The sequence below is a fragment of the Callithrix jacchus genome, chromosome 7 (assembly GCF_049354715.1).
Source record: "Callithrix jacchus isolate 240 chromosome 7, calJac240_pri, whole genome shotgun sequence".
Classification (NCBI taxonomy): Eukaryota; Metazoa; Chordata; class Mammalia; order Primates; family Cebidae; genus Callithrix; species Callithrix jacchus.
In genome coordinates, this window is record NC_133508.1 from 152,733,410 (window position 1) to 152,742,108 (window position 8,699).

Genomic DNA, 8,699 nt, shown 5'->3' on the forward strand with positions numbered 1-8,699 from the left:
GTGGCCTGTTGTTCCAGAGGAAAATCAACAGGCTAGCCTGGCTACACAGAGGGCTGGGATGAAGTGAAATACGATATACGGTGTGATAGGTGTAGAGGAGCCAGATTATGAAGCATTTCAACTTGATGTAATAGGAAACAGTGACTTAGTTTTTTATTAAAAATGGTATTATGTCTTGAAATCCTATAGGAGATGACTTAGTGAGCAAATAGAAATCTCACTTGCACTGCTGCACTAAATAGATGAGAAATGTCTACAGAAGAGAAACGTATTTATCAGTAAAAATCACAGATTTCTGCTTTATATTACCTATAAAATAAACAATTATTTTGCACTGACTCCAGTGTTAACAAAATGGTGTTAATGAAAATTATTTCTATGAGAAGACAAAAGTGGACATGCTGAGAAATGGATAATATATTTGAAAATGTCAGAAGAATGACTATCAGGTGACAAGTCAGAGTCGGTGAAATAGCTCAGAGGAGCCTAAAACCAATCACTGGTACTAGTAAACACCACGGACAAGTTGTTTGATCTCTCTAGGTTTCATTTTCCTCACATGCAAAATAAAAATTCCATAAAAGCTAATCTGGCCATTTTCTATTATCTAACAGCCCATGACTTTATATTGTTCATTCAAATACCAAATGTTACACTTGTCTGCTCTTTCCACTTTACTTAGATCATTCTCCTATTATCCAGACTAGTTTAGGGTAATGATGCTCAAATATTTTGGAAGCATTAAAGTAATACCTACGCCCAGCCCCGACTCCTAGAGAATATAACTGGTCTGAGATAGAACCACTTCTTTAATTATCTTGATTCTTCCCCTCTCCATCTCTACACCCAATGAAGTTGTATTAGTATTTCCTTCAAGATATCTTTTGTATTCATTTCTTGTCCTACTAAGTGACATATTTTAGCTCAGGTGTCTAATATATCCACCAACTTCCAGTGTCCACACTTTCCATTTCCTGTCACATACCACCACCAGACTATCAAAAACTTGAATTTTGGCCAGGTGAGATAGTTCACACCTGTAATCCCAGCACTTTTGGAGGCCCTGATGGGAGGACCACTTGAGCCCAGCTCAAGACCAGCCTAGGCAACATGGAGAAACCCCATCTCTACTAAAAATGCAAAAAATTAGCCAGGTGTGATGGTGTACACCTGTAGACCCAGCTCCTTGGGACCCAGAACTCAAGGCTGCAGCAAGCCACGATAGTGACACTGCACTCCAGCCTGGGCGATAGATCAGAATCTTGCCTCGAAAAACAAAAACCCTCCAATTTTCTCTCTCATCTCTCCTGTCAAACATCTTCAGTTATTTTTCCAGCATTCTAGATGGGAAGTTTTTAATCCTGGCTAACCATCCACCTAAGAAACCTTAAACAAACAAACAAAAAACCCAACAAAATCAAAGCCTGAGTCCCACACAGTTTCTAAATTTCACCACACTAGGTTAGGGGCCAGGCATTGTTATCTCGCCTCACCCCCTGCCCCAGGTGTTTCCGACCTCCAGCCAGGATTGAGTACTACTATTCAGGTGTCTCTGTTCTACCTTCCATCTTTATCCTCTACTCTGCTCCGATTCTCCCAGAAGTCCATTCCCTCATCTAATCCTGAAAACACTACTCTTGGGAGATTCCTGAATTCTAGCTTCTTTGCTTATATGGGTCTTCCCACAAAAAAATACAATGCTGTGATCTTCAAGGTGACAAAAAAGCCTTTCTTGACCATTCCAGCAGTCTCATTCATTACCTTAATTCCCACTAATGAATGCGGCAGTAACATCCACTGCCTGCATCAAGCAATTTGCAGCAAATGGTACCAAGAAATTCCTGTACTGTTTACTTCATATTTTTATATATCTTGTTCCTCCAACTCTATTTCAAATTTCTGAGAGGCAAACTCAACTTTATCACAGCCCCCTTTAGCACCTAATCCAGCGCTGCCATAAATAATCCAATCCAAAAGGTAGTTAATCCAGAAGCAAAAGGACCCAATTCAAGTGTAAACAGTTATATCAACTTTAACTGTATAAAGTTTTAATTACCCAATCAAGAAATAATCTCTTCTTTAAAAAATACAGACTGTGTGTATTGGTTTTATCTTAATACTTTAGGTCTACTTATGAACCCAAATAACTCAAGATGGAGACAACAAGTTATCTTGAAAAACCCGAACCAGATTAATCTACTCCAGGTTGTTGTATTATATTAAGAACTGTCAAGTTCATGATTCAGTAATACAAAAAAAAAAAAAAGATTTCTGGACTTGAAACTCTGGAGTATTGCAGGACCATTCCTAGGCACTAATGAGGTCTATCAGGAGCTATTAAAGCTCAAACAAACCCATCAATAATTTAGTGGCTGAATTAACATCTTCACACCTATGAGATATTTATAGTTAACTCAATAAAACTTCAAGGTATTGGTCAGGCATTTTAATACAAACGGCTAACCACTCATGCCCAGATTAACATTTATTGGTGATACAAATCACCTCTTTTGCCTTAACCCTATGAATATAAGTGTATCTCCTCCACCTCCCTAAAAGCTTGAAACTTAAGACACATCAAACACTGGGTGCTGCGCTGGGGCAGTAGCTCTTGCCTGTAATCCCCAGCACTGTGTCAGGCTGAATCAGGAGGATCGCTTGAGACCAGCCTGGGCAACAAGGTGAGATACTGCATCTACAAAAAGTTTTACAAATAACAAACAAACTCACTGGGTGTGGTGGCACGCACCTGTAGTCCCAGCTACTCGGGAGGCTGAGGCAGGAGAATCCCTTGAGCCCAGAAAGTTTGATGCTGCAGTGAGCTAGGATTGTGCCACTGCACTCCTGCCTGAGCGACAGAGCAAGTCTCCAACTCAAAACAATCACCCCCACAAACCTACCATAGGGTACCAATAAAAACACTAGGGAACAATTTAAATGTGTATCTGAGAATCTCCCTGACTGCTAAGTAATCAACTCCTTTTCCCTTGCTCAGCATGGAAATAGTATTAATCACTACAATCTCCACTTCCTGAGTTCAAGCAATTCTTTTGCCTCAGCCTCCCAAGTAGCTGGGACTACAGGTGTGTGCTACCACACCTGGCTAATGTTTGTATTTTTAGGAGATGGGGTTTCACCATGTTGGCCAGGCTGGTCTTGAACTCCTGACATCAAGTGATCCATTGGCCTCAGCCTCCCAAAGTGTTGGGATTACAGGCGTGAGCCACAATGCCTGGCAACCACCTCTTTTATTTCATGTCTTCCTCAGTTGGCTGTTTTACCTCAAAGGCCTAGCAGAAACCATGGCATAGTAGGCACTAAATCAATACAGGTTAAACTAACAAACACATTTATATGGTAAGTAATCCATCTAAAATGTATCACACTACCTAGTTCATCATTTTGACAAATTATTTTAAAAGTATATGCAACACTCACTTTGGGAGAAGTTAATGAAAGGCTAAGCAATAAGCCAGTCTACAAAAAAGGAGACTGCTCACCTAACCTACTTCCTTCAGGCAGTAGCTTCTTTTGAGCAAAAAAAACAAAGATCCCAATAGATAGAATGGGACTGAAAAGATCCTGTATTACCTGACATTTTGAGCACCACAGTTCATAACTGAAGTGCATAATAGGTTTTAATTCATTTTTACTTTAGGATATAATAAAATCTACATAATTAACCAACCGAATCTAAGTCACCTGTAGAGTGAAATAAAAAACCCAAACTGATGCAACTATCTTTTTGTATCTATACAGTAGCAGCAACTGCGCTGGGTTATTATCTAAACAGCTACTGAGATATTTAAAATGATCTATCACTTAATTGCTTACACATACGCCTAGAAGTCTAATACTTTTAAGCAGTACAAAAGGCAGTGTGGGAAGATGCTGAAGAAACACTGTAGACACATCAGAAAACAACAGACCAGCAGTGTCCAATAGAAATACAGTGCAAACCACATGTGTAATTTTAATTCTAGTACCCATATTACAGTCCAAAGAAACAGATGGAAATTTAATGTCTTATTTAACCAATTATATCCAAAATGTTATCTCCACAGGCAATCAGTGTGAAAAATTCAGATTTTTACATTCCTTGAAATCCAATGTCACCGTACAATGACAGCACATTTCAATTCAAACTAGTCACACTTCAAGTGCACAACAGCCACCCCTGGCTGGCAGCTACCATGTTCCACAGCGTAAGTACAAACTGAGCAGGGATATGAAAAAGCACTACCGTGCCAATTAAAGCAACAGAAAATAAATGTAAGGCTATTGAACAAAGATTTTCCCTAATAAAAGTAGGCAGTATTTAGCGTCGATGCTTGTCGTTACTCAATTGGAGAAGCAGAAATGCAAATAACTGGTATGTAATGGTTTTAGCTGCAAATCAACGGAGAGCTTACATGTGCAACATAGGGAAACTGATCATCAATTTATTTTCAGCCACACAGTTTTACCTCAGCACAAATGTTTTACCTCAGCACAAAAGGACATTAAAATATTAGACACTTTTGTGTTGTTTTTAACTAGGTACCCACACATCCCAAGTGGAAAACATTCTAATATCAAAACAAAGGAATTTTTAAAATCCTCACGGAGCTGAAGGGATTTAACAAGTCACTCTCACCACAGTAGTTTCACCACTTAAGACAGTCTAGCTTTTTACAAAATAGGTCTCAAAGTGTTTCCTCTTCTGTTTTCTGAAAAGACAAGGCTAAGAAAGCACATCAATTCGTTGCTTACTTAACAAGATCAAGATTTTTATCACATTTTGCAACACCATTCTGAAATGCAACTCCTCAAAAATCTGTCCAAAAAAACACCGGTCCAAAATTTCCATGTTTTAACTACCTTGTTGAAAGTATGCCCCTCACAACAATGTGAAGAGACTTAGTGCCACTGAACTGTAACACGAAATTTTATGTTATATATACTCCAGCATAATTTGATATTTTAGCATTTTGTTTGTTTAAAACAAAACTCGATGGCCCTACACGATGTGTCTTCAGGTTGGTGGGGAGGGGGAAAAGGGGGTAGGGGTTAAAGCAGGACTGCAGGTCAGCTTTCACACTTTCAATTTTGATTTATTAGGACTTTACTCGATTTTCAACCACACTCGCTAAAGGTCACACAAGTCAGAACTTATTTACAAAAAAAGAAAACCTATCTTCTGTGCCTCAAATACTTTAGTTTTCAACTCAGCTGCTATAAATACTCATCTCGATGATAAACATCCAGAGCAGCTGCAAAACCACTCAAACTATTACCTTCTCTTATTTTAGTCCTAGGGCTAAAACAAAACAAAAAGAAGGGTTTTTTTTTTTTAATCTAAAACGAAACAAAAAGGTTTTTACCTAGGTTTTATGACTCAGGTATATGCCTATTCAAGTATATAAACTCCGTCCTTACCCACACCAAATATACCCATTATTGGTTAGTACCAAAAGAACACCAAAGTATGTGTTCAATGTAGTATCAAGAATGTTTCTAGCTCAAAATGAAAATTACTCAGCATTTTAGTATAGAGTAGCTTATATTTTGTGGGCTATAATTTGAAACCGGTATTTTAAAAAAGTAGGTTAGCAGCAATGGCTGAGAACTGCCAGCTCATACCAGCCTGACGAAAATTTAAGTCTCTCAAAAAGATTTAACTACCACAGGGCCTTTGAGCATTCTCCCTCCCTCTCCGCCCTCTCTCAACTGTTTAAAGAGCATCATATTCTTTCACTGAACAAGAAAATTAACTTGCCCAACAACGTTCAGATTGTCTTTGCAGATTGAGCCTGTTTCAGGGAGCGTTCTCTGCCTCACCTGTGAGTTAAGCAAGACAGCTGCCATCTGGATGTTCCTAAGGAAAAACCTTAAAGCAAAAGAACCTTGGCACTAAGATTCGTATTGATAAAACTTCATGGTAAAAATCTGAAGCTGTCTCCGACGGGGGAACTCTTAAAAAATTTTACACGGAATGACGAAGCTAGGCCGTTCATTGCACAATGTGGGCCAGGCGCTGACACCATGAGAGCTAGAGGAGGTGGAAGGGAAGGACACCACTGAGTTTTCAAGGAGTACGCCCTTTCCCCAAGATAGAGCGGTGGGATCCACGTGCCTAAAAGATTGGGACTGGCTCCCTTTCTCAAGACGCCGAAGAGGAGACGATGAGGGGAAGGCTGGGTGCTGGGACCCAGCTCTAGGTGACTGGAGTAATGATGTCAATTCCGCCACGCTGTGCCAGATGTGGTTGGGGAAAGGTGTCTTTAAGCACTTCCCCTAGATATCTAGATGGAGCAGGGTCTCAGTCTATACACAAAGAAGCCGCCACTGCCGCACTGCGCTCTGGTACTGGTAGTCAGATCCCCAAGCAGGTAGGGGCCAAGAAACTATAGGGTCCAGAGTCAGAGTAGGCCCCTCTTCTCGGTCTCCGGCTCTTCCAACCTCACACAAAGGACCGCGCCACCACCCCCTCGCCCCGCCCGCCGGGACTTGTAGTTCCCGTTTCCCCAGCCAAGCCGCAGAGGGGGAAGCAGCCAGACTACAGCTCCCAGTAGCCTCCGCGCCCCAGCCCCGCACCCTCTGCCTCCATCTTGGCTGCGGTCGGAGCCTCCATTTTCGCTCCCTCCCCCCACTTTAGTCACCACCACCACTAACACCACGCGCAAACGGCTGGCCTCAACTCCTCGTTTCAGCTCTGCGACCTGACGTGAGGCCCAGGCGGTTGAACGGGAGACGTATGAAAAAGCCCAGGGTAGGGAATTAGGGTGCCTTCTTCCCTACCTAGAGCTCTACGAGTGTCCACCTTGACTCAGAAGGTTTTCCCCTTAGCCTTGGTCTTATCATCAGCCCTTCCCCTGAGTTCTTGCTAACCCCAGTTGGACCCTGAGGTCCTACTCACCCCAACAGCTCAGCGCCCCCTCTCCAGCGCCGCCATAAGCAGCACGGCCCGGTACGTAGGAATAAATCTCGCTTCTCTCGCGAGAGTTGGGGGTGGGGTGGGGGGGGGAACTCCGAGCGCGTGCACGAGAAGGGGCGGGGTGAACCGTACTCTCAATACGCTTGCGCAGCAGGGCTGAGTGACGCCAAGCAGTTTACTGCCCTTAACCACAACCAACATGGTGTCTGCATTCCCTTACATTCCTTCTTGGGTGTGCTGCGGGAAGCAATCTTGGTGTTTACTGACTCCTCCTGGACACTACGGGTGGTGGGTGGCTTTAAGCGTATTTAGTCTGCGCGTTTGAATACGTTTTAGCCCACAATAATGGGGTCAACCTTGAGGGCGAACAATTCTGAGGGCATATCCAGGAGTCATAAAAAATGATTTCTCTTTAACCAGCAAAAATCCGAAAGGGCCTGATACCCGTTTCTTCTCATAGTGCAAGCATTCTTTCTTCTGTCTACTACACTAGACGAATTCTTTAGTATAGAGTCAGCTTTTTAGCAAGGTAGTTTGGAAATCTAAATGAGACCTTTCCCTTCCATGAATAACATTGCAACAGATGCACAAGAGTGAGCAAGACTACATAATCACTAAACAAAAAGAAACAAATTCAGTCAACTGACCTTTCTAGTTACCAAAGATACTACTATTGTATCATGTAAGCGAAGAGGGTGAATCATTAATTAAAAGATTGAAACCAGAGCATTCATCCAATGGGGGAAGAGGGAAGGAGGAAAATAGGTAATTATGACCACAGAAAGTTCAGTGGATTATCCCTTGTCAGACAGTAGAGCATGCTCTTCTGGTGAGAGAAATGCTTTTCCCAGATTCAATGCTTCTGTTTTCATAGATTCAGTGGCTCTCTCACTAGACAGTATTGGATAAATAATGAGCAGCCAGTCTCCTGAGAACTCTTCTACCCACTTTTTGCTTACAACACATTTACTTGACATGTTGTGTGTTTAATCACGGGGAAGTATAAAGTTGTAAAGAAAAACAGACATCGTCTTGTCCTCAGGGAACTTTCAGCCTAGCATCATTAATGATCACAAAAACAAATCTAAACATACACTTTGAAATAAGTGCAATGAAGGAAAGATAACCCCCAATTCAAACCTCTTGAATTCTAACAGGAAGCAGTGTCCCACTTCTGTTCAAAAATTTCCCCTCCAACTTTGTTGCTGATGTCCAGTCCCATGCATAACACCTCAAAGCCCCTCTGCTGTCTTTGATGACTTCCCACACTTTCCTCAGCACAAATACTTGCTTCATTTTCAATGCTTTCCTAGTTCACCCTATCGTACTTATTAGTTTTTACTAGGTAGTAATACAAACAGCACAGAGCTTATGACATTCGTCTTTGCATCCCTGGTTGCTGATGGTGCCTGGTCTCGACAGTTCTCCAAAGCTTGTTGAATAAATAGCACTGACAACAGTATGAGAAGTTGTTAGAAATTGAAATGTTTTCCTGGGAAAGTATAGAATGTAAATATTCCCCTCCCCTCCCCTCCCTCCCCTCCCCTCCCTCCGAGATGGAGTTTTGCTCTTGTTGCCCAGGCTGGAGTGCAATGGTGTGATCTTGGCTCAACCTCCGCCTCCCAGGTTCAAGCGATTCTCCTGCCTCAGCCTCCCAAGTAGCTAGGATTACAGGTATGTGCCACCACACCTGGCTAATTTTGTGTTTTTAGTAGAGATGGGGTTTTTTCCATGTTGGTCAGGCTGGTCTCGAACTCGCTACCTCAGGTGATCCAACTGCCTC

At 42.1% G+C, this 8,699-nt stretch overlaps 1 protein-coding gene across 16 annotated transcripts in view; it reads right to left on the minus strand.

Annotated features, from left to right (window-relative positions):
* The window catches only part of CSDE1 (cold shock domain containing E1), a 40,324-nt gene extending 33,363 nt beyond the window's left edge, over positions 1 to 6,961 (minus strand). For all 16 annotated transcript variants that reach the window (XM_078332836.1, XM_035252536.3, XM_035252533.3 and 13 more), the window contains exon 1: positions 6,899 to 6,961. The gene's annotated coding sequence lies outside the window, so the exon portion shown is untranslated. The remainder of the gene's footprint in view (positions 1 to 6,898) is intronic.
* Between the last annotated feature and the right edge of the window lie 1,738 nt (positions 6,962 to 8,699).